The 4,646-nt window shown below is 43.1% G+C and overlaps 1 pseudogene; it reads left to right on the top strand.

Annotated features, from left to right (window-relative positions):
* Window positions 1–1,334: 1,334 nt before the first annotated feature.
* LOC104999644 overlaps window positions 1,335–4,646 on the top strand; it is a 57,687-nt pseudogene continuing 54,375 nt past the window's right edge.

Consider the following 4,646-nt stretch of genomic DNA (forward strand, 5'->3'; position numbering starts at 1 on the left):
GACATACAGCAAATTCCTGTTGGCTATCTATTTTACATATGGTAATGTAAGTTTCCATGTTGCTCTTTCCATACATCTCACCCTCACCTCCCCTCTCCCCGTGTCCATAAGTTTATTTTCTATGTCTGTTCCTCCATTGCTGCCCTGTAAATAAATTTTTTGGTACCATTTTTCTAGATTCTGGATATATGTGTTAGAATACGATACTTATCTTTCACCTTCTGACTTACTTCACTCTGTATAATAGGTTCTAGGTTCATCCACCTCATTAGAAATGACTAAAAGGTATTCCTTTTTCTAGTTGAGTAATATTCCATTGTGTATATCTACCACAACTTCTTTATCCATTCACCTATCAATGGACATCTAGGTTGCTTTCACGTTCTAGCTATTGTAAATAGTGCTGCAATGAGCAATGGGATACATGGGTCTTTTTCAGTTTTGGTTTCCTCAAGGTATATGCCTAGGAGTGGGATTGGTGGGTCATATGGTGGTTTTATTCCTAGTTTTTTAAAGAATCTCCATACCCTCTTCCATAGTGGCTATATCAGTTTACATTCCCACCAACAGTGCAAGAGTATTCCCTTTTCTCCATACCCTCTCCAGCATTTATTGTTTGTAGACTTTTACAATGGGCATTCTGACTGGTGTGAGGTGAAATTTCATTGTAGCTTTGATTAGCCTTTCTCTAATAAAGAGCGATGTTGAGTATCTTTTCATGTGTTTCTTAGTTATCTGTATGTCTTCTTTGGAGAAATGTCTGTTTAGGCCTTTTTCCCACTTTTTGATTGGATTGTTTGTTTTTCTGGTATTGAGTTGTATCAGCTGCTTATATATTTTGGAAATCAATCCTTTGTCAGTTGTTTCACTTGCTATTATTTTCTCCCATTCTGAGGGTTGTCTTTTCACCTTGCTTACAGTTTCCTTTGCTGTGCAAAAGCTTTTAAGTTTAATCAGGTGCCACTTGTTTACTTTTGTTTTTATTTCGATTACTCTAGGAGGTGGGTCATAGAGGATCTTGCTTTGATTTATGTCACCAAGTACTCTGCCTTTCTTTTCCTCTAAAAGTTTTATAGTTTCTGCTCTTACATTTAGATCTTTCATCCATGTTGAGTTTATCTTTGTGTATGGTGTTAGGAAGTGTTCTAATTTCATTCACCCAGCGCACTAAGCGCGGGCGGCCACGCCCGGCGCACTAAGCGCGGCTGAGAGGAGCTACCCCACGTCCGAGGTCAGGGGCAGAAGCCGGGAGGACCCCATGCCTGAAGGTCAGCGGCCAAGAGGAGTTACCCCACGTCCGAGGTCAGGGGCAGTGGTTGAAATGCCAGACCGCAATGGCGCAGGAACGGCGAAGAGCTACCCAAGTCAGAGGTCAGGGGCAGCGACGAGAGGAGTTACCCTGCCTCCGAGGTCACGGGCGGCAGCCAGGAGGAGCTACCCCACGCCTCCAAGCCTGAGGCCAGGGGCGGTGGCCTCGAGGAGCTACCTCACGCCCCCAAGCCCGAGGCCAGGGGCTACGGCCAGGAGGACCAACCCCACATCCAAGGAGCCGTGGCTGTTCGGGCGCAGGAGGGCCTAGAGGAGCTATCCCACGTTGAAGGTCAGGAAGGGCGGCAGTGAGAAGATAACCCTCGTCCAAGGTAAGGAGCAGCAGCTGTGCTTTGCTGGAACAGCTGTGAAGAGATACCCCACACCCAAGGTAAGAGAAACCCAAGTAAGACGGTAGGTGTTGCAAGAGGGCATCAGAGGGCAGACACACTGAAACCAAACTCACAGAAAACTAGCCAATCTAATCACAATAGGACCACAACCTTGTCTAACTCAATGAAACTAAGCCATGCCCGTGGGGCAACCCAAGACAGGCGGGTCATGGTGGAGAGATCTGACAGAATGTGGTCCACTGGAGAAGGGAATGGCAAACCACTTCAGTATTCTTGCCTTGAGAACCCCATGAACAGTGTGAAAAGGCAAAATGATAGGATACTGAAAGAGGAACTCCCCAGGTCAGTATGTGCCCAATATACTACTGGAGATCAGTGGAGAAATAACTCCAGAAAGAATGAAGGGATTGAGCCAAAGCAAAAAGAATACCTAGCTGTGGATGTGACTGGGGATAGAAGGAAGGTCCGATGCTGTAAAGAGCAATATTGCATAGGAATCTGGAATGTCGGGTCCATGAATCAACGCAAATTGGAAGTGGTCAAACAAGAGATGGCAAGAGTGAATGTCGACATTCTAGGAATCAGCAAACTCAAATGAACTGGAATGGGTGAATTTAACTCAGATGACCATTATATCTACTACTGTGGGCAGGAATCCCTCAGAAGAAATGGAGTGGCCATCATGGTCAACAAAAGAGTCCAAAATGAAGTACTTGGATGCATCTCAAAAACGACAGAATGATCTCTGTTCGTTTCTAAGGCAAACCATTCAATATCACAGTAATCCAAGTCTATGCCCCAACCAGTAATGCTGAAGAAGCTGAAGTTGAACGGTTCTATGAAGACCTACAAAACCTTTTAGAACTAACACCCAAAAAAGATGTCCTTTTCATTATAGGGGACTGGAATGCAAAAGTAGGAAGTCAAGAAACACCTGGAGTAACAGGCAAATTTGGCCTTGGAATACAGAATGAAGCAGGGCAAAGACTAATAGAGTTTTGCCAAGAAAATGCACTAGTCATAACAAACACCCTCTTCAAACAACACGAGAGAGGACTCTACACATGGACATCATGAGATGGTCAACACCAAAATCAGAATGATTATATTCTTTGCAGCCAAAGATGGAGAAGGTCTATACAGTCAACAAAAACAAGACCAGGAGCTGACTGTGGCTCAGATCATGAACTCCTTATTGCCAAATTCAGACTGAAATTGAAGAAAGTAGGGAAAACCACTAGGCCATTCAGGTATGACCTAAATAAAATCCCTTATGATTATACAGTGGAAGTGAGAAATAGATTTAAGGGCCTAGACCTGATAGATAGAGTGCCTGATGAACTATGGAATGAGGTTCATGACATTGTACAGGAGACAGGGATCAAGACCATCCCCATGGAAAAGAAATGCAAAAAAGCAAAATGGCTGTCTGGGGAGGCCTTACAAATAGCTGTGAAAAGAAGAGACGTGAAAAGCAAAGGAGAAAAGGAAAGATATAAGCATCTGAATGCAGAGTTTCAAAGAAGAGCAAGAAGAGATAAGAAAGCCTTCCTCAGCGATCAATGCAAAGAAATAGAGGAAAATAACAGAATGGGAAAGATTAGAGATCTCTTCAAGAAAATTAGAGATACCAAGGGAACATTTCATGCAAAGATGGGCTAGATAAAGGACAGAACTGGTATGGACCTAACAGAAGCAGAAGATATTAAGAAGAGATGGCAAGAATACACAGAAGAACTGTACAAAAAAGATCTTCACAAACGATGGTGTGATCACTGACCTAGAGCCAGACATCCTGGAATATGAAGTCAAGTGGGCCTTAGAAAGCATCACTATGAACAAAGCTAGTGGGGTGATGGAATTCCAGTTGAGCTATTTCAAATCCTAAAAGATGATGCAGTGAAAGTGCTGCACTCAATATGCCAGCAAATTTGGAAATCTTGGCAGTGGCCACAGGACTGGAAAAGGTCAGTTTTCATTCCAATCCCAAAGAAAGTCTATGCCAAAGAATGCCCAAATTACCACACAATTGCACTCCTCTCATACGCTAGTAAAGTAATGCTCAAAATTTTCCAAGCAAGGCTTCAGCAGTATGTGAACCGTGAACTTCCTGATGTTCAAGGTGGTTTTAGAAAAGGCAGAGGAACCAGAGATCAAATTGCCAACATCCACTGGATCATGGAAAAAGCAAGAGAGTTCCAGAAAAACATCTATTTCTGCTTTATTGACTATACCAAAGCCTTTGCCTGTGTGGATCACAATAAACTGTAGAAAATTCTGAAAGAAATGGGAATACCAGACCACCTGGTATACCAGACCACCTGACCTACCTCTTAAGAAGCCTATATGCGGGTCAGGAAGCAACAGTTAGAACTGGGCATGGAACAACAGACTGGTTCCAAATAGGAAACGGAGTACATCAAGGCTGTATATTGTCACCCTGCTTATTTAACTTATATGCAGAGTACATCATGAGAAATGCTGGACTGGAAGAAACACAAGCTGGAATCAAGATTGCCGGGAGAAATATCAATAACCTCAGATATGCAGATGACACCACCCTTATGGCAGAAAGTGAAGAGGAACTAAAAAGCCTCTTGATGAAAGTGAAAGTGGAGAGTGAAAAAGTTGGCTTAAAGCTCAACATTCAGAAAACAAAGATCATGGCATCCGGTCCCATCACTTCATGGGAAATAGATGGGGAAACAGTGGAAACATTGTCAGACTTTATTTTTTGGGCTCCAAAATCACTGCAGATGGTGACTGCAGCCATGAAATTGAAAGACGCTTACTCCTTGGAAGGAAAGTTATGACCAACCTAGATAGCATATTCAAAAGCAGAGACATTACTTTGCCAACAAAGGTTCGTCTAGTCAAGGCTATGGTTTTTCCTGTGGTCATGTATGGATATGAGAGTTGGACTGTGAAAAAGGCTGAGTGCCGAAGAATTGATGATTTTGAACTGTGGTGTTGGAGAAGACTCTT

Source organism: Bison bison, unplaced genomic scaffold (assembly GCF_000754665.1).
Source record: "Bison bison bison isolate TAMUID 2011002044 unplaced genomic scaffold, Bison_UMD1.0 scf7180017864359, whole genome shotgun sequence".
NCBI classification, from domain to species: Eukaryota; Metazoa; Chordata; class Mammalia; order Artiodactyla; family Bovidae; genus Bison; species Bison bison.